Source organism: Manis pentadactyla, chromosome 12 (assembly GCF_030020395.1).
Source record: "Manis pentadactyla isolate mManPen7 chromosome 12, mManPen7.hap1, whole genome shotgun sequence".
NCBI classification, from domain to species: domain Eukaryota; kingdom Metazoa; phylum Chordata; class Mammalia; order Pholidota; family Manidae; genus Manis; species Manis pentadactyla.
In genome coordinates, this window is record NC_080030.1 from 46448976 (window position 1) to 46470824 (window position 21849).

Consider the following 21849-nt stretch of genomic DNA (forward strand, 5'->3'; position numbering starts at 1 on the left):
GGTGATTAAAAGATTCCCCAGCTGCCAAGCAGTTTCGTAAGAATAGCACTGCATTAGATACGAACTCCATATCAGAAGTCTAAACTTTAGAACTTACATACAGATGAGAAATTCAGGGATCAATTGAGTTTGCTAAAATAAAGGAACAGGCTTGGAAAACAAAAGAGATTTGAAGCACACCACCAACATAATTCAGAGATTTTGTACTTAGTTTCAGAAATTTGTTTCTCTCTGCAGCGACATTCCCTCCCCGACTTGACAGATAGTAAGGAGTCTGTGCGGTAGGTCCTGGAGATACTGCAAGTTGTGAAGCTGGCCAAGTTCAGGCACTTATGGGGTTGTGAATAACATGAGATTCCTTGCTCCGCTGGCCAGATGATCTCTTTGTTCCAGCCTAAATAGGTCACTGGACACAAAGGTTCTTAGGATAGAGAGTAGCAGAGATAATTGAAGAAGTTGGAGAGCATGGAGTGCTCAGAAGGAATAGTAAAGAGTTTTGATTTTGATACTGAGCCTGGGATAAAATAAGACATTCTACAGAGTTCTTACTTAAAGGCTAATCTATTTAGATATAGTTGAAAATGTGAAGCTACATGTGTATCTATCCTGAATGAGACACAAACTACCCAGGCCAAGTGAAAGAGGGATTCAATTTTAACCCATTTCCCAGCGTTACTTAATAGAAATTGTTAAAAGCATGCTTTGCTAAAGTAACATTTTCCCAATTGAAAGGATATTTTCTGAGAGGAAATAATCAGTAAGACAGGCAGAAAGGGCATTTTAAATTCAAACCTTACAGAATGAGTATAGAAAGCTACATAAAGCAGAAAGCAAATATCCTCCTTGCAAAACCTGTGAAGTCACTGAAACAGGTAACTTTTGTGGTCTATTGCCCCAAACCCCTGGCTCTTCATGTTAGTTTGCTTTACCTCTTTTTTGTGTTAGGATATAAAAGAGATAAATTCATGCCCTCTGTCTAATACATTTTAAACAAGCATTTTAAAGACTGACTTGAAACCTCCAAGTTCTGGAGCTAAATGTTAAAGCTACTACAATTAGAGACCAAGAAAGAAAATAGAGAAAAATGGAGTGGCAAAATAACCCTTGATTAAACAGCCACTGGAAAGGTTCTAGTCGATACTAAAACCATCCACTTGAGGTTGCAGCTATTAAACTCAACTCCAGGAGTAGACTACAGGGAAATATGAGAATAAACACATCATCTTTTTTTTTTTAACAAATGGAACATCCTCTGTCAGGGACATGCCTTAATTAAGGTCCCTGAGTTATTGTTGTTTTGTTTTGGTAACTGCTATTAAAGATTTATTACCTATTTAGAAAATTATGGTAGTGTCCCCAGTACAAATTTCTTAAGCTGTAGTTATCTTATTCGGTGTGATATTCATCAGCATTGAGACTGTAACTGTTCTTAGATTTCTCTGTAATCAGTGTTTTCCTATTGAGTTTTATTGAGGGTGATCATTTAATTATTGTCCAAGCTAGGTCACTTTGGAGAATGAAGTGAATAATAATTATTCTGGAGACACAGATGTAAACCAGGCAAACTGATCAAATGGTGACATGTTTCTTGAGCCGCACTGTCCTGTATCTATTTACTGATGTTCTTATGGGTAAGGTGTATACACACACACACTAACACATATAAATATATATACATGTACGTATACATAGATACATACATACACACATAGATATACAATAAAAATCAGTAGAACATTCATATTAATTTTAACTAATTTTGCATTTATCTAAAGTACTCCCTATGTTTTTTGCATTTGTTAAATACAGTACTCAAATGAGCTCATGATAATCCTGCCAAACTGACATGAAGCTCACCATTTCCAAGTGAGGAAAGGGTGGTAGTGCCCCAAAGCCCCCTTCATCCTTGTTCTTTATGTTACACTCAGTGGCAACATGGGTGCAGATATATAGAAATCTACAGGGGAGGAGCCACTTTCTGGTGACCAAGGGCAGGGCATCTGGCTGGGCACCAGTGTCACTGTCAAGCAGGCTTGGGGCTTCTCGCTGGGATCATTCCAAGTACGCACAGCTGTCTCTCGGACTCCACATACTGGCACCCAAACTATTCCCTGCAGTATGTCTCACGCAGAGAGCCAGGCGGCTAGGCACAGGTTTTCAAGGACTATTTGTAACTCACACTCCTTTCCAAACTGAACACAAACAACTTCTATGTCTGTGTAAATCTGAAGTGAGCACATGTACTTCCTTGCCTTACCATCTACTGAGCCTACACATAAAGGGTTTGCTGCCATCACTAAGGATGCTCTCTTTGGCTACTACTGCCCCAGCTCAGTATGAACTAGCCCATGGGAAGGTGTGACATGGATTTGGAAAACCAGCTGGCCTTATCAGGACCATTTCCTTTGCCATAGCAACCATCCCAGATACTGTTGCAAGGCTCTCTCACTTTTTGTTTGTTCAAAATAAAATGTGTTACAGGTTCTCCTGTTCCCCCCAAATCCTGTATCTCCATGACCAGTGAATAAAGAATCCAAACTATCAAATACTGTCACTTGGTGGGAAGGTGAAAACACTGATGCCCTGGGGTTTAGTGCCTTTTCATAACACTAGACACAGAGTCATTTGTGAGAAGGGGATTTTATGATTCATTTTCTGTGGTGCATTAACTGTTACAGACCACTAGGGTATCATTAAACCATTACCTTTTCTAATATCCTAAATGAATCAAATAATTGTAGTTGACTGTTTGTTTACCTTCAAAAGAAGACCTGCCTAACTACTTCACAGTGGATTGTGAAAATAGGTACCTTCATTCTAAACAGTAATCTTGTTCTTACTGCATACGCAGAACAAGGGCTGTAAATTGCTGCCTGAGGGCAACAGCGCACAAGGGCTCCACGGGGTAGGAGCAGGCTGCGCACCTTCTGAGAACAGGAAGTTCATGACGGTGGGTCGGTGGGTCGGGAGAAGGGCCTGGGGTTCTAGCCTCTGCCATGTAGGATGGCTATTCTGCAGAGTGGTGGAGTAGAAAGAACTCTGGACTAGGCACACTCATGAACACCTGGCACCTAGAAGCGGTTCTGCTGCAATATATCAACAAGGTATTTCCAACAAGCCAAGGAACTTGATCAAGAATCTAGACCTTCTTGGGTCTTTGTTTCCTAAACCAACTAATATCCCAAGTAGATCAGATTATCCTTCTGCTGATCTCTTCCCTATCTAATGCTTCAATGCTTTGCTTCTCCAATTCCACATTTATTGGTACTTGGCAAAGCCATTCACATATATTATCTTTTTTAATCCTTACACAATTTTTTTCTCTAAGTAGGTGTATTTTTAAATAGCTCTCAAAAGACACACTTTTTTTTCCTTTAAAAAATGTCTGTTGGAGCAGTTTCATTCCTGTTTTGCTTGTCTTGTAGTTTGAGGTGGGGATGGGGGTTCTATCATCACCATGTTAGGAACAAGAAGACTAAAGCACAGAGAAGTTTATCACATCTGGGGAGAAGTGCCCTCCTTTCCCTACAGCTGACACTCCTTTGTGAAGAGCCTTCTGCTGAGTAACATCTCTGGCCTCTTGTTTTCCCTCATGTGAAGAGAGGAGTGATTCATCCTACTGTTGATTTGAGAAAGAGAAACTGAGCATGCTCAGCTCAGCCCCTTTCTCTGGCATTTGGAGACAGGGCACTTCACAGTCCTCAAAGGTTCCAATTAGTTCTCAGGCCTTGGGTAAATGTGGGCTGTAGTTTTCCAGCGCTGCCAGAAGGCTAAATAGGTTAATTTACCTGGTTCTGAGGTCAAATATCGAAGAGTCTATTTTGGCTGCATATCTAATTCATGCCCCTAATCCAGTTTGTATTTTTTGTCAGTTTCTTTGTTAATTGTTAAAAACTTTTTAATTGAGGTATAATTCACATATGGTAAAGTGCAGAGAACTTTACTGTATACAGATCAATAGATGCTTACATATGCACACATGCATGTAACTGCTGTCCAGATTATGATTTAGAGCATTTTCAGAAAGTTTACATTTATTTAGAACCTCCCAAATTTATCCTAGCCATATTTTATAATTTTTTAGTGCACAGATCCTGAGCATTTGATTTTTATTGTTCTACTATAATTGGTATATTTGAAATTTAAAAAAAAAATTTTTTTCTTAGTCAGAAGATACAAATGCCTTGTATCCTGCAAGTTTGCTAATTTATTTACTAATTTTTATAAATTCCTTTGAGCTTTTATGTACACAATCACATTACTAATAAAACATCTTTCATCTCCATCTGTTTAACTTCTGGATTTACTTCTTAAGTCCAAATTTGGAAGAAAGTATATTGGTTATACCATTGAAATCCTAGGGGTCCTGAATTCAAGGTCACCCCGATAGTAAGGACAGAAGCAGTGGCCTCTGGAGCTGGACCTTGCCCTGCCAAGGGACCCTATACATACAAGTAGCAGTCCTACCCAACTGACATAGAAGTCCCATAACAGACAAGACATATGTGAGCAAAAACTATCAGTCTGAGGTTTATTTGTTCTGAGTTTTTAGTAATATTTCCCAGTTTGAATGTCCAAAATGGAAAAATATAGAAAGTAGGTTGAAAGAGTGTTGACCTCCAACAAAGTACTTTGGCTGATGATTGCTCTTTCCACTTCATTAGTGCAGCCTCACCACTGTGCACGAGGGTCTTGTTAGGTGGCCTTTTCAAATCTAAACCCCCAGCATTAACTTCAAACCAAAAAGAAACAAAATAGCATTTTTCTATCTCATCATAAAACAAGGAAGTATTTGGGGAAACACTGGTAAACATAACTGTCCCTGGAGAAAGTATTCTTATTTCTTGGCATTTGTAACACTCTGCTGCCTTTTTTTATCAGACAGCATTATAAACTCAATACATAATTTGATACAATCTTAATTCAGATCAACATTGAAAGAGCTGTAATTATTTTATATTGTTAACCCATTAAGCAAGAAAAGGAGATTCATATTCCTTTAAATGACCTAAGTACTAGATTAATTAAAGGAAGATTAATCAGGTCATTTTTAAAATAATGACCTCAAAGGCTAAAGTACCCTCAATTTTTCTTGAAGGCCTGTGCTGATACATTTTCTTTATGGTTTTCCAGGGAGAATTCAAAATAGCCTAGCCTTGTCCATGCTTGAGTCTAGAATCTGTGAATTTTTGTTTCCTTTTACTCTATGTTTTCCTTTTTTCCTAAAAAAGTTTTCTCTGCTCACATCACAGTAAAATATGACCCCTCCATTTTTCCTATTCATTATTAAAATGCAAATTAACTCCTATGTAGGATGGAAGAGAAGAAAGGAAGGATCATTTAATCTAGCATATGTTATTATCGCTGTTACTGTTAGTTGAATTTCTATTGTTTAAACCCATTTGGTTTTAACATATGTGAGCAATACAGACATTTTTCTAAATACATCACTGCAATCTATTGTTAAGAAAGAAATCCCCCACTTATATGACACATGGCTCCCTGCGATTTGATGTTAATGTATGGTAAGCCTTCAATTACCTGAAAATACAATTGCATTTTAGCTAATTCATATTTCAAAAAAAATATGGTGTATGTGAAAAAACAAACGAGGAGAATCACTGGTGTGTTTAAGCCATGCTGAGGATTAGTCAGTCACATTCAGCTGAACTGTGGGGCTCTTTGTTTCTCTACTGAGAGAAAATAAGGGCAGCTTGCTGTGTACCTTTGCCTTTATTATTGATTTGGCACAAAACACTGTCATGAAGCCACTCCTTCTGGAGTAACTAATCTTTGCAGGTCTGTAAGCATTTGGCAGGTAATCATGGAGATGGAGTATGTTGCAGAGAGCTGGCTGCTTTAGCGAGTGTAGGAAGTGTTAAAATTCATCAGGAACCAACAACCTGCTGGGTCAGAATCCTTGCTAAGCCTATTCTTCTTAGCCACTATCAAACTCTAAGGAGGCATATCTATGCTTATTGCATGACTTCTACTTATTTATGGTTGATAGGTAACATGACTTCTTTTATATATGCAAGGGGGTTCCATGATTTAATGCTAGTATGCTCCGTTTTGTATTCCTGTCAGTGGTTTGTCTTTTTTTAGCATCTCTAGTCTCATGCAGCAGTGTTTAGATTGAGCTAATAGTTTAGAGAGGTTTTTGCAAAAACACAGAGGTATTTCTAAAAACTCAATTTATCTTTGACCTAATTTGGGTCTAATATAGCATCTTCTGATAACCAGTATAGTGTCTTGTTTATTGCAAAAAACAAAACCTTGAAAGTTCTATGGCATTATTGTTATAAATTCACTTTTATGATTAACTTCTGGCTATTATAATACAGTATCTATAACTTGACAAAATACCACACATAAAAAAGTACTTTGGGGCAAATTAAAGTATTCCATATCCTTCCACCTTTTTCTTGGAATTCATATGCCAAGTGGATAAATTGAGAGTTGAATAGAGCCTGTCATGTTCTGGATAGACTCTGGGATTTAAGTATATAGACCATAGTGCCATACCATGGCTGTATCTCCTACAAATGAGCTATACTGTAAATTTTAATTAGGGTTCATTTTCCCAGGGGACTATTGGTTGATATTTTATGTTGATGTTTTACATAGACCTAACAGCCCATGTAGACCACACTATCTGCCACGATGTGGATTTCTTGAATGGCATGTTGCCTTTTATGTGGTATCTCCCAACAACATCTCTTGAAAGAAACAAATTTGGAGTTTTAAGGGCCTAATAAGAATTCATGGCTAATGAGACTTTAGTATATATCTGTTTCAGAAATTAAAAGAGTAGCTCCAAAAATTAATGTTGTCGAAAGCATATATGCACAGGGTTTTTAGTGGGATCTGTTGATAAAACACAGGTTTATGAACTCTGCTTGGATATGTCAATCACTGCCCTCAGCTTGTGGAAGGCATATTTACACAAACAAAAATACCAAATATAGATACCGTAAGAAGGACCACCTTGAGAGGTCACAGGGCTGATCCACATCTATTAAAATTATATCAAGGAGTAGAAAATAAACACTGTACTCTAGTTGGTATTTGTTTCTCATGGGGTATAGGCTAACAATTCTCAAATAGCTGTACATGTGTACCAAGGTGGAACAAGTTAATGGAAGGAAGATGGCAGAACCCAAGTTTATCACAGGCTGAGTGGGAGGTTACAGATAAGTAAGAAAGGAAAACTATAATAAACTATGTAGTACTGGAACTGAGTTGAAGGCATCAGTATGCATTTAAGTTTAGTTTCATATATATTGATGAATTTATATGGAGATAATTATACATGGATGTTTACACGTGGACTGGTGTATGTATATTTCCAAGCTTTGTCTGTTGAAGCAACACCTCATTAGCCACAAGCTACCCAGTGCCCAGATCTTGGTTTCTAATGCCATTCTCTAATAGGAGGGACCAGGACTCTTCTGGAAAAAATAACCAAGTACAGGGCTAGGGCATGAAATGTGCAAGATGAGCTTGGAGCATCTTGTAGTCCCACAAAGTGATGAAGAGCTTAAAAAGCAAAACAAGAGTGATATCAAAGGGACACTGCAGTCAACTGAAAAACCTCCTAATGATCGAATCCAAACAACATGAGCAACAAAATAAACAAGAAAGTATTGAATTACAACCTGAAGTATAAAATATAAATACTCATGAGTCTATACTAAAATAAATGATTAGATTAAAAATGGGAAAAAACAGACAAATCTCCTATATAGAAGAATTCCAAACAATTTATATAGATACTCTGCCCTCAAAATGGAGCGTAATTTCCCACCCCTTAAGTGTATGGTACACTTAGTGATTCACTTTCAAAGAGTACACCATAAAAAAGGAGTATAAAAGGAAAGACCTAGTAAATACCACCGTAGCCAGCTGATCAACTTTAACTTTGTCAATGATAAATTGATAGGGTGTACCCTTGATATGTCATACTGAGAAAGACACCTCTATGGTCTTTCATCCAAAACCCATAATCTCAGTCTGACTATGAGAAAAACATCCACCAACTCAAACAGGGACATTCTATAAAATACCTGACTGGTATTCCTAAAACCATAAAGGTCATCATAACCAAGAGAAGTTTGAGAATTGTCACAGCTTAAGCAACATGAGGAGACATGAAAAGTGATAAATACAATGTGACATCTGGAATGCGATCCTGGAACAGAAAAGGGAAATTGACTATGAGGCTTAGTTAATAACAATATACCAATGTTGGCTCATTAATTGTGGCAAATGTAATATAGTACTATGAGATGTCAACCATAGAGGAAACTGGGTGCAGATGTATTAGAACTCTCTGATGTACCTTTGAAACTTTTAAAGAAAGTATTCTAAAACAAAAACTTTATTTTTAAAAAACATATAAGAATTAGCATCAAACCTGGCTCACCAACAGGTAATAAGAACATGATCAAATGCTTGCTATGTAGCAAGAACTTAATTAGGTGCTTTACATAAATTATTTTATTTACCTCACAATGACTTAGGAAATGGGTGACATTACCATGCCCAGTTGCTAATGGAAAATCCAAGGACTAGTGGGTCAAATGACTTGTTGAACATTACTCAGCTGGATAGTGGTGGTGACTAGCCGGCCACCCAGCCAACATGAACCCAGAGCTCTCACTCTTACATACTGTGTTACTCTGTCTCTTGCTCAGTTGCAATCCAAGAGTGATGCTCAGCAGGCTCGTGGGAAGATGTGGGATTTGCCACATTAGTAAATGTGTATGTGCCAAATGAAAATTTATGCTGATTGTAGATTATACGTAATCTATAAAGAGTAACTCCACACATTTCATCACATGGTGAGGTCACCATGATTTGTTTCACATGATAGCAATATAGAGGAAGAATTTTTTGCATGGTTCTTTCATGTAGATGCGCCCCATTCATTACCACACAGTCAAGGTTAAATCAACAGACAAAAATTGTTTGAACAGGAGCCCACCACTGAGAATCAATATTCTAGATTCTGTTATCCTTGGACTGACCTGGCCACAAAATTATTTTCTGGATTTCCAAAACTTTACATGAGTTCCCTGACTGCTCCAGGATCAATCTTTCTGGACACAATTGTTGTCCATACACTTAAATAACTGGAAGTGCACTCTCTTTCTAAGGAGAAGTCATGATGAAGGTTGACTTAAGAATCTAATGAAACGAGTAACCCTGAGGCAGTCATACAGTTTGGTAATATCAGTTTGAAAAACCACACGATAAGAACAAATTTTGAGGAGGCTCAGAAGTGCCACAAGAGAATTTCTCAAGCAGCACCCACTCTTGATGCCTGTACTTAACTTAGACTGACAACCTAGCATGTCGGGGGTCAGGTCTTTGCACACCCACCTTGTTCATGCTTACCAAAACACACTCATCAAAAATGCTCTTGAGGAGCATATGGCATTTAGCATCTCTAGGCCAATATTTCTGTTGACTGTGGGAATTTTTTAGTGCTTTATGGGAACTTTGCTTTCTAGGATGCCAGATGTTATACCATTTTTGGATGATGCCTTGATCATGGGATTTAGTCCTACTGAAATCATTGGGCAACATATCAAGATTTTTCCCTGATGGCTTCTAGTTAGTCTTCAATGAGGATATATGAGACAAACACAAATGTGGTCAAATGATTCTTTGTCCACATTTATTCCTTGTTCATTTTTGTGTACCCAACATGGACTTTTTCTAGTATAATAAAGAGAATTATATTCAATTAGAATATGGAATTCAGATGAAGTTCATGTGACTCTCCACCACTCAGTGTGTCTGTTCGATTCTCAAAGACACATAAATAAGTAGCCAACTCTAGAGAGAAAGAACAATCAGAGACCTTGACTCCCACTAACCACTAAGGGTCAAAACTGAGATAGCTGAAATTATGGACAGGGTTTGTCATAACCAAGGCTAGACTGAAGGAGCAAGCAATGGATGCCTGAAAGTCACCACAAAAGCAGGAAAGGTATAGGCTGATGTACTGGGTTTATACCAAAGCTTGTGTTTTCTGATGGAAATCCTAGTTTCAGGTGTAGAATTCAGTATGAGTAGAGCACTTTCTTACCGTATGTGTCCATGTGTGTGTGCTTTTCACATTTGCACATGTTTTAGGTTAAATAGCTATATGTGTGCATTAAAACACAGAACTACTTTGAGGCCTGAATATGCAGCATTCTTCAAATGAACTTAACACAGAAAGAGGAAGCCTCCTTCTCATTGCCACAGGCATGCTGAGCTGTCACAGCACTCAGAGTGAGGCTAGAGATATGGCATTGGTCCCCCTGCATTAATTTCTTACACATCTAGAAACAAAAAGGCAGGAGCAGAGATGACTTCAACCCTTCATAGAGATAAGAAAGACGATGTAGAGGTGAGTGTACTGAGAAATGAGCACTGGAACTGAGGCACATATATTTGCCCTAGATGTGTTCAAAAATACTTGGGAAAGGAACACCAGGGAAGAGATTGATCAGCATGACACTGCCACATTGATCAAATATGACAGCCTCTTCTAGTGGTGAGGTCAACAGGAAAGCCATTCAAAGCATCTTCTCTTAAGAACACTTGGCATTGATTTTCAGTCATGCCGCCGACAGCTCACAAAACTATAAAGGCAGCAATGATTTCTCTTTAAGTGAACAACTGCTAAACCAGACTCACCAGGTATGTCGACAACTGCCTACATTCCCTTCTCCTACTCTCAATGTGTGTAGAAATAAAATAAGAAGCTGTGTATAAATGGAAAAAATGAAGTGGCAGTGGGGGAAGTCCAGGCAATTATTTCAGTGTGAAGCAGTTAAGTGAGGAAGTTCTTCACATCTCTTCAAAGATAGAACCAAAATTTTGTTCCATTTTAAGCTTGTGAGCTGAGTATTGTTGGAAGAGACTCGTTCAAGGCTCATATCCATTCAATTCTCTGATGGGATAAAGAGGGATGAAGCTGTCAGTACCTGGAATAATAGGAATTTTTAATAGCTCTTAGAATCAAATTAAAATGAGAACATCAGCTTACTCATTTAGGTTATTCAACAGAATAAATATTCAATACTTCAGTGATTGCATTCTCATTTTGAAAATCATTTTCTCAGCCATGGCACACATTCCATATGTTGGAATCTGTGCTTTGAAAATGTCAAATTGTGCATGGGTCCCACTCTAAGGATAAGGATTTAGCAAAAAATTCGATCACTGCAGAATTCCAGGGAAGCTTCATGCACAAGACTAGACATAATACTGCTGTTAAGCAAGCATACAACATCAAGAAAAGAGAAGGAAGAGGGAAGGCTCCCTACACAGCAGAAACATTGGTAGAGATGGAAATACTGAGTGCGGAGGAGACAATAAGGAGCCACACATTTTTTAAGCTGGTTCATAAAGATAATAATAATAGCTCCTATTTACTGAATTTTAAATAGTCAGTCATCGAGTTCTAGACTTGAAGCAATAAGCCGAAGTGCGTCCCTACAGTCTCTAAACATTGAAGTTCTCAGGCTTCTTTCTGGCACCATCACTGCTTTCTAGGCTTCGTCTCTTAGTTTGCTGTCTAGTCTCCAGCGACTACCTTAAACCTGCAGAAACTCGAGTCTTACTCTAAGCCGTAGACACCCATGAGGTCCTGAGGAAGGCAGGTGAACTCAGCAGGCAAAGAAAGCAAAGTTAATGGTTTCCTATTAGTTGGGGCATGAGCCCCAAACTAATTCTGAATTTAAACAGGCAGGGATAGACCACATAGAAGCCTTATTACGTCTGACGTTGTTAGACCCAAGTAATTTCAACCAGGCTCCATCTTTCCACGTCCACTCAAACCCCAACTTTTCCTGATCTCCAAAGCTCCAGACTTTGAGCTTGGATCATCTCACTATTCAAAAAGTCAATTTAGAGCACACCTGACAGAGCCCCATTAAATGGAACCATTATCTTCCATTGTAAAATTATACTAGCAATTGGACAAACTGTGCTACATCCAATGGAATAATCTTCAGTGCTAAAATGAAATAACTATCAAGGCACGAAAAGACATGGAGGAAACTTAAGTTTTAAGGAAACATATTGCTACGTGAAGAAAGCCAGTCTGAAAATGCTGTGTGCTGTGATCCCAATGATGTGACATTCCGAAAAAGGCAAAACGGTGGGGACAGTGAAAAGATACAGTGATTATTAAGAGCTGGATTTAGGGCAGATGGATAAGCAGAGCACAGAGGATTTTGAGGGCAGTGAAAATACTCCTTATGTTACTGTAATGGTGAATATGTGTCATTTTACATTTGTCTAAACATGTATAATGCACACCACCAAGAGTGTTTCCTAATGTAAACTACATACTTTGGGTGATAATGATGGGTCAGTGTAGGTTCATCATTTCTTACAAATATACCACTTTGTAAGGGGGATGTTGATACTGGGGAGGCTATACATGTGTTGGGACAGAGAGTATATGGGAAATCTGTGTACCTTCCTCTCAATTTTGCTGTCAACCTTAAAGTAATCTAAAAAGATTAAGTCTTTAAAAGTATATATATATATATATATATATATATATATATACACACACACACACCCATACACACACATGCATAAGCATTTATCTAATATTTGTTCTGCTGGGCATTAGAAATATGGGAAGTTATTATTTTTACTGTATGTAAACACAAATGTTTATATCACTGCATATCTAATCATTTTCTTGGTATAAATCCTCTGCAGTAAAATTTCTCAGTCAAGATGTTTTTTTGGCTTTTCATGCATATTGAAAAATGGTCCTGCAAAAAAATTGTACCATTTATTCTACCATCAGCTGCATGTTTGAGTATCCATTTTACCACATCCTGACTAACTCCACATACCATCATTTTGTAAAATATTTGCCAGTTTGATAGATGCCAAATTATTCTTTTGTTTTCTTTGGTTTCTAGGGGGAAGCAAGTCTTTGTCTTTCTTGTGAATTTTATACTCCTGTTTGTTGCCTTATTATTTTTAAATTAAATAATGATATTTATTACAGTATTTTCAAATAGTTGATTTTTTTCCCTTTTGTGAATTTTATTGTAAATAAATATAAAATATAAGTCTGATTTTCCAGGCACATTGCTGTGTTAAATCTTTGAAACAGGAATTTCCTGGCAGGAAAGTTACTGGAAACTGTTCTTCGTGTATTTCTGCCAGAGTACACAGATTTCCAAATTCTGTGAGAAGTCCAAGTCATGAGTAGACACCAATCCTGGGGTCTAGGAAGCTGGCCTAATATCTCTGTCCCTTATTTTCCATGTTTAGTTTAGCTTTGTTTACTTTCTCTTATGAATATTTTATCAATAGTTTTATGAAGTAATTTATTGAAGCGTTCAACTTCATTATTGGTTTGCCATTTTTGGATATTGCAATAAAATTTGATGGCCTCATGATTTTCTAACTCTTTGTACATTCTTATTAAAGAAAGAAATGTGGTAGAGGGCAATAGGCACAATGAAATAAAAGCATTCTTAGGATTCCTAACATCATATGGACATTACCAGGCAGAACTTGGGAAATGAGAAACTGGAGAAGGCTGAGACTAGGAAGTGAGCTGCTAAAAAAATTATTCTGCAGAAGTCTACTTTGAAGGTAGAACCCTGGACCAGGAGTATTGTCTGGGCTGCCATATTGCCCCTCTCTTGAAGGCGCCATTATCAGAGAACACAATGATAATGTCCTCTGGAGTTGTGTAGTGTGAGAATGATTCCTGGAACTAGGAACAGGGTCAGGCAAATAGTTCATTAAGAAAGGGAGTACCCATAGTGGGACCTTGGGAGAAGGAAGTAGTGGAAAAGCCTGTAGATACCTGCATCATAACAGTGGCCAGAGCCAACACCCTTTCAAAGGGCAAGTTCCAGAGCCAATGACTAACTCTGAAGTTCAAAAACCTGCCCCCTTTGCTAACTCTCTGGCCAGTCTGTATTCCAAAGCAACTTCATAGGATCATATCAAAGCATCTCTCCAGCTGAGACATTGCTAGCTTATTCCCCAGTCCTGTCCTGATTCCATCCCTCTCCTTCTCTTGAGAACATATCTTAATAAATCATTAGCAAAACAATCTTTGCCTCTGGCTTTGCTTCTCAGGAACTTGAGCTAAGGCAGGACAGAAAGCCTAGAATCTACTAGACTGTAGTTAATAAGCTCATGCTTCTAAGACTCTTTCCCAGCTCCTCCCCTCCACATCAGGACTGGTTGTGAGGCACTTTTCTCAACTACTATCATCATCAGATGCTTCTAAGGTATCTGCTAAAATGACAATTCCTGGATTCCATCATATATCTACTGGAAAGGATTCACTGTTGTTGAGTCCCACTGGTTTTCACCATGGGAGAGGGTCATGCACTTGAAAAATTAAGAATGCTGTGCCAGGGCTTGGAGTAGGAAGAAGTTATAGATAGAAATCAAGTGGGTGGGCAAACAAAAAGAAAAGGGGCGTAGTTGAGATGAATGCATAGCTAATACAATGAAATGCAAATAAGACATCTCAGTAGGGAAAGTGACCTTCCTAGAGAGGAATTCAGAGCTGGAAAATATCTACTAGGAAATTATGTGTCGTTTTCAGCTTGTGTCATTTCATTGACTCTTAGGGCTCCTACTTATAAAATGAAGATAGCAAGGACTTCCACTTAACAACTCATATGAATGTTAACAAGATGGACTGAAACAATGTGCCAGGTACTTTAAACCAATTGGAAGAAAGGGCATTGTATAAATACAAGTCATAATGTCATTAATACCTTCCTGGCTGAGGTTCAAAACCACAGCTAAGTTTTGAAGCCTTATAATATTCATGAAGCTATAATGAAGTTCAAGAGGCTTCAGATTTAATCTGCGAGATGTCAATCAATGGAAGGGATTTCTTATTTGATTTCTAAATTAGTCCAAACTGAAGGCAGATAGTACCTGTAAGACTTCTGCAACTAGAGATCAGATTTGTTTAAAAGTAAGGCTGTAAAATGGAAATTTTTTCTCATTAAATTTTGGCTGAATTTCAAAAGGAAAAATACTTTCAAGTAAAGAGAAAGCCTTTACACAGGATTTCCTGCAGGGATGAGGTCTGGTCATATATCACCAGGAATGGTCTTGGGCTGAGAAAAAAAAAGATAATCAAAACCAAGACCTCTAGCTTACAATGATTTATTAGTGGGAAACAAGGCATCATGACATACTAATAGCATGTGAAGATAAAGAAAATGAAACATCAGTCACCTTCCCCTACACATAACTTCTCCAGTATAGCATACTTACCCTAGGACTGTCCCTCACCTGGCCAGACAAGCTCATGGGAAGCAACTATGGAAAGAGAAAAGTAGTTTTATATTCTCATCTTAGCTTATTCATACTGAGTAATGTAAGTTAATCATAAATTCTGGCCTCAGCTTCCCCATTGTGGATAAAATGAGAGTTCCTGTGGCCAGGATTCTCACCTGGCCCTGGTTGACTAGCTCACTGCACACCTGTGGGGAATACATGGCTGTTGACTCTATAAAAAGAGCTCTGCCCAGTGCTCTAGGCACAACCTGGTGGCAGGGCTGCAAGGCTGCAGGAGAGCAGAGCAGAGGCTGGAGTGGTGGCAGCGCCGAGGACAGAGGCCCAGAGGACGGCTATGCAGGACGACTGTTTAGAGAAGCCCAGAGGATGGCTGTGTGGGATGGCTGTGCAGGCAGAGAGGCCCAGAGGATGGCTATGCAGACAGAGGGGCCCAGAGGCAGAGAATGGCTTACTGCATGCAGACTCGCTCTGAGTGAATGGGATTCTAGTGACTGACCTGCCACCTGGAAATAAAGTGGGTATAATCCTTTCACCCCTAGAATGTTTTGCTGTCAATTTCTTTGGTCACACTGAATCCATAGTGAACTTGCCTGGGGCTGAAACCCATTGGCAAGACACCCATATGTATCCAGAATGATAATAAGGTCAACTTTTTAGACAGTGCATGAGAAAAATTTACATGGGGTCTGCATTGTGTGGCTATGCACAAGACAGTAAACATTTCCGGGTCCAGCTTCTTCATCTTGCAAAATTATTTGTATTCTGATTATGCCCAGATCTTTGCATTGGAAGTTGTAGGGTCATAGGTTGAGAATGAAGGTACTCAGTTGACTGTCCCTGGCATCCTGGGGACTAGCAAGGACAACTGAAGAGCCTTATTCTTTCTGATCACTGGTTTTCACCTTCTCATTCCCCAAACCTCACACTGGGGCTAGTAATTAGGGTCAAATATAGCCGTATTTCACTTCTGTACTGGTAGAAATCCTAATTAGCAGTGAAATGGCTGAAGTAAGCCAAAGGGAGGAAGAAGAGAAAATCCGCCTGAAGAGCAAGGACTTTATAATAATAATATGTGATTTCACTTTTCCCCATTGTATCTTTCTAGACTTCAAGGAAATATATATTGGAGAGAGAGAAAAAGAATCTGAGATTTTTGCCTGAGCTGGGCAAAAAAAAGTACGGCAGGTAATAAAACATGGATAGAAGAATCAGCACTTCCAGGTTTCCGTGTTTGTCTCTGTGTTCTTTAGGTTCCCTCTCAGCCATACAGCCATTGTTCGCCCTCCTTTGCTTCCATAGGGAGAAACTTAACTCCTTCCTGGGAGCAGCACAACCTCAATGACAGAAATGGCCCTTACCAGGGAACCCAAGCCTCTCCTACCAGCTGAATCCTACCACATGAGAGCAGATCAGTGTCTGTTAAATGCCAGCAACTATTTCTCTGAGAGAGATAGTACTCTGGGTCTATTAGATGGCAGGGGTTGCTGAGATCATTTGTCTGAAATAAGAAAGTGTCTTTTAGGAAGATGATATTTTCTGAAAATAAATAAGGAGTAATAGCTTTTAACATTTTATGGTAGGCAGACTGGCCCCCTACAGATGTCCAAATGTCTGGAACCCGGGAATGTTACGTTACATGGCAAAGGCACTTTGCAGATGAGGTGAAGGGCCTTAAAAATAAAGGGATTTGCTGGATTATTGAGTGGGACTCAATCAAAACCATGTGAGGCTCAAAAGCAGCAATGTGGCAGAAGGACAAACCGAAAAGATCTGAAGCATGAGAGGGACTCGATGCATTCTTGCCAGAGCCATCATATGGGAAGCGTGAAAGAGTCCATGGGAAACATAAGAACAGAGGCAGTTGGACAGGCAGCAAAGAGACAGTGGCCTCAGTATCACCGTTGCAAAGCACAGAATTCAGTCAACAACTTAAATGAGCTTCAGAAAGATTTGTCCCCAGAGTTTTGCAAGACGTTACACAAGACTCTGCTGAGCCACGCGATGCTGAGCTTCTGACCCCCAGAACTGTGAGAAGGTAAATGAGTGTTAGCTAAGGCTGCTAACTTTGTGAACATTTGTTAAGGAAGCAGTAGAAAACGAGCTCTCATTGACTGATACGCATGGCCTGTGGGCCTCCTGCCAACTACAGAAATTAGATAGTAAGAGATCCCAGGTAGAAGAAAACCAGTGTTCAGATTTCAAAAAATCCACCATCTAAATAAACTCAATATTAAATCAAAATAAAAGTGAACTAAACCAGCACAATACTGTAGTCACCTAAGGATACTTTCCTCTGAATGCCTAAGAAATAGAAGCTCATGTCCCTGAAATAACAGCTGGATGGTGTGCTGTCTCCATTCTACTCCTGTGATTTTTGTTCTGACTTTCAAACTATCACACACTCTGAAGGCATATTTTTCAACCAACCAGCTGATTTGAAGACCATCCTTCCAGGGAAGTTGTGGGCCAGACTACATTTTTTACTGCCATTGACCACAAGCTCAAAGACATCTTCTAAAAGAAACATATTTGAGGTTAGAAAGTGGCCTTTTTTTTAAAAAAAAGGGACACAACTGAAATCTATTGTGCTCTACCTCCCTTCAAACCTTATGAAGAGGGTATTAAGACACTCATTCTGCAGCTGAAGAAACTGATCCTGCCCCTGACCCCATAACTAGTGAGCAACATCTAGGCATAGAAATTCATTCTGTCTGCTTCCTAAACATGGGGTCATTAAGGGACTTTTCCAGATAATAATTAATTATTAATTATATCCCTTGCTTTTGACATGTTTCTGAATTTTACAGTTAAATTATATAGACACCTGCACAAAAGAGTGAACTAGTCCACCATTCAAGAAACTTCCTGCTGCACGATTTGGTAAACAGTTTTATAGTTCATTTAGTTTTGCACTGTCATTTCCCCTGAAGCGAATCAAAAGTCTGCTTGATACTAGCATGTGAGGCCAGTCAGAAAGAACTCTGGAGAAATTTGAGGAATAACTGGTAGGAAAATCATTTAAAAGTTATACCTTTAAGTTTGAAGGGATTCACTTTTGGTGCCTCACTCTATATCTATATATCTTTGATCCCTCCCTCTAAAGCACCCAATCTCTTGTCACTGCCTTCATGATGTCCTTTCTCCACAACATCGTACCTTGGTCAAGGAAAAGAACATCACAGAACCCTCACTGTTCTGCACCCCAGTCCTCCACAAAAGGTGTGAGCTCATTCCTCACAGCCCTACCCGCTGTGGAATTTGGAGCAGCGTTCAAGTTCATGTGCGTCCATTCAAGACAGAGCTGGTCTTATAATAGGTAATAGAGGCTTTGAGGCAGTGAGAGATTGGGGCCCAGGAATCTCTGAGTAATGCTCAGTCTCATCCCTCATCCATTCATGCAACAAGGTGAACAATGACTCATCTTGTCATTGCTATTGGTGAGGGAGGAGATACAAAAGCATATCCTGCATTCACTACTTTTAAGGAAACAATGGTCCTTAAATGGAGGAAGTCTGACTATCACTGAGAGAAATTACATAAAGCCTGGGAGAGTTCAAAGATGAGCAAGTGCCAGATGGTAACAGACTTTCCAAGGTAGGGTAGGATGAGGTGAGGAAGGCCCACAGTCATACCAATGACATGGCATTTACAGACAGATGGCAGGTCTGGCTGCCCTGAACCAATGGCCTCACCTGACCTAGGGGATGAACATAAGCAAGGCCCAAGCTAGGAGGGTCATGGGCTCCTTTCTTCCCAAGTAAGGAATCAAATGAAAGTTGGGATAGGATTTCCAGCTTCTGAGAAGCAATAAAAATCCCCCTGAGCTGAAGGCCTGAAAGCCTGTGAATATACCTGGCAACTGGAAAGATGGGAGAATTCAAGAGAACAGAAAGAAATATGCACTAAAACTCATGACCAACATGGAAGGACACAATGATTTAAGAATTATGATATATAAGATAAATGTCATATGTTATGTTTAGATAAAGCAGTGGTTTTAAATATATTTATATATAAAGAGATAGTATAAGACAATATTACTATCTAAATATTTGTGTAAGAGCATCAGAAAATTTATTTGAATTTTAATCTTTGCCCTCTAATATTGATAAATGTCTCCCATGTGACAGATGAGGTAACTGAGATATTGAAATTATAAAAAATAAAAAAGTTTCAAAGCCATTCAAGAAGTGAAGCCAGAAATCACGTAAGAATTTCTTAATCCTAGTGTACAGATATAGGTTAGAGTAGTTGTGCATAAGATACTTAAGCAGTTTGAGGACAGAAGGTTACACTTTTATTTTAACTGTAGTAGTGCTATAATTAGCAATACTCTCCACAGAGGAATTTTAAATTGAGAGAACAATATAAATAATTGTGACTACAGAAAATCCCATCTGGTTTCTGGAATATCAGAATTGTAAAGAGAAAGCAAATTCAAAATTTTGGCAAAGTTGCACTGTAGACAGATGTGGCCAAAAAATATATAATTCATTTTTACAAGCAGCACCCCTGCCCATGATAAGCACAGCATGAAGCTGGGAAGGCAGAGCAGAAGGCAATCCCACATTCTGCAAGGTGCCTGAAGTCCCTGCCTGTGGGAATCCAGCCCTCATAGTTCTACCAGCCTCTATAACTACCTGACATTAGGTCTTCCTGCTCTGAATCCCCCCGTGGAGGTTTCTTTTTCAGTATCTACATTTAAAGTCCTTTACTTGTCCTGCTTCAAAAGATATGCAGGGGAAAGAGTGGCATCAGGTAGGGTCAGGAGGGCATTAAACCAACTTGAAACCAATGATATGACATCTACTGAATTATCTGCTTGTCTCTAGAAGCCTTGGGAAGGGCTCTGTGGGAACAGCTATTTCAGGGATGTGCTCAGTTCTCCAATGATCTTGCATAGCCGCACTGCATTGACCCCACTGCCACCCCTCCACACACCTGAAATGCATCAGTCATCATGACCTTGGCCTACGTTAAAGGTGTTACGGGAAAAAGCCCTTTAATAAGACATTTTAAAAATTTTCCGCAAAGATATGTTAAGGAAAATGTTTAGGACATTACAAGTGGTCTCTTAGTGATGGATCCAAGAGAAAGTTATCTCAGGACTCCATACCAGGAAGAGCTTCATTTCTATGAATTACCCTAAACAACTATGTATTTGCATCTTTTGAACACTATGGTTCAAAGCCATATTTTTTGCCCATCGCTAGTCTTAGAATTTAATCTCATGACATATATTTTGTCTTTAAACACACCTTTGACTTTATCTAATTTTTTCCCTACCCTTATTCTACAAAATATCCGTATTTTAAAAAGTCATACTGTGACTGTCACAGCCAAGAGGAGCTTAAGGGGACATATGACTAAATGTGATGTTATTGGTATCCATTGGATGGAGTCCTGAAACAGAAAAAAAAGGGCATTAGATAAAAAATAAGAAAATCTGAATAAAATAAGGACTTTAGATGATAAAAATTTATCAGTATTGGCTCGTTAATTATAATGAATATAATGTACTAATGTTGCATGTTAATAATAGGGGAAACTGTGTGGTATATGGAATCTCTATACTATCCTCACAATTTTTCTGTAAATCTAAAACCACTCAAAATAAAAGTTTATTTTTTAAAAATTAAGGCACATATAAGGCACCTCATTTTATACCTTCACTAACTTCCTGAAATATTTAGTTTCTATTCATTTAACAAAAAGTCACATTGCTGTAATTTATGTTCATTTCTTTAAATAACTGTAAAACACCTAGATATTAATGCATAAAACACATACAAAAATACACATACATAACACTTAAATAGTCTAGTTGTATGTAGTTTTTCACAATGCTTTATGGGCTGTGCCAAATAACTAGAAGGCTTCTGTACAATTTCTACATTCTATGTCCTGGTTCATTTATTATTCATAATTTTTGTCATTTTTTCGATGATGAAAACTTATGAGATCTATAGTCTAAGCAACTTTCAAATATTAAAGATTGTTATTACTAACTATAATCATGTTGTAGATTACATTCTCATGACTTCTATTTTATAACTGGAAGTTAGTACCTGTTCTGTTTGCATTTGTTTGTAATTTTATTATAATTCATATCACTGTTAAAAAAATGATGACACATAGGTATATGCTCAGAAATACAATTTAACTTTCATGTTTTTACTTTCAAAACACTCAATTCTAATAGTTCTATGGCCAGGACTTATTTCTTTTATTGTATATGGGTTTTGAAATGAGGAAGTACAAGTTTTATAATAAGAATTTTAAAAATAAAAACAATTTTAATTTCAAGAAAGGGCACTTTAACAAACAACACAAAAAAGAAGTCACAGAAGACAAAACAAAAATTATAAAAGCTGAGAAAAATGTTCAGCCTCAGTTATAATAAGAAAGATGAAAATTATAATGACACTAATTTTCACCTATTATTTTAGGAATTAACAAAATGTATAATGCCTAATAATAGCATGACGCAGACCTGTGGATGATCCTGCAAAGGGGGATGGAGAAGAGAATGGCAGA

The 21849-nt window shown here is 38.3% G+C and overlaps 1 protein-coding gene across 6 annotated transcripts in view; it reads right to left on the reverse strand.

Moving 5' to 3' along the window:
• GRM1 (glutamate metabotropic receptor 1) overlaps positions 1–21849 on the reverse strand; it is a 373819-nt gene that overhangs the window by 64204 nt on the left and 287766 nt on the right. The window lies entirely within an intron of this gene.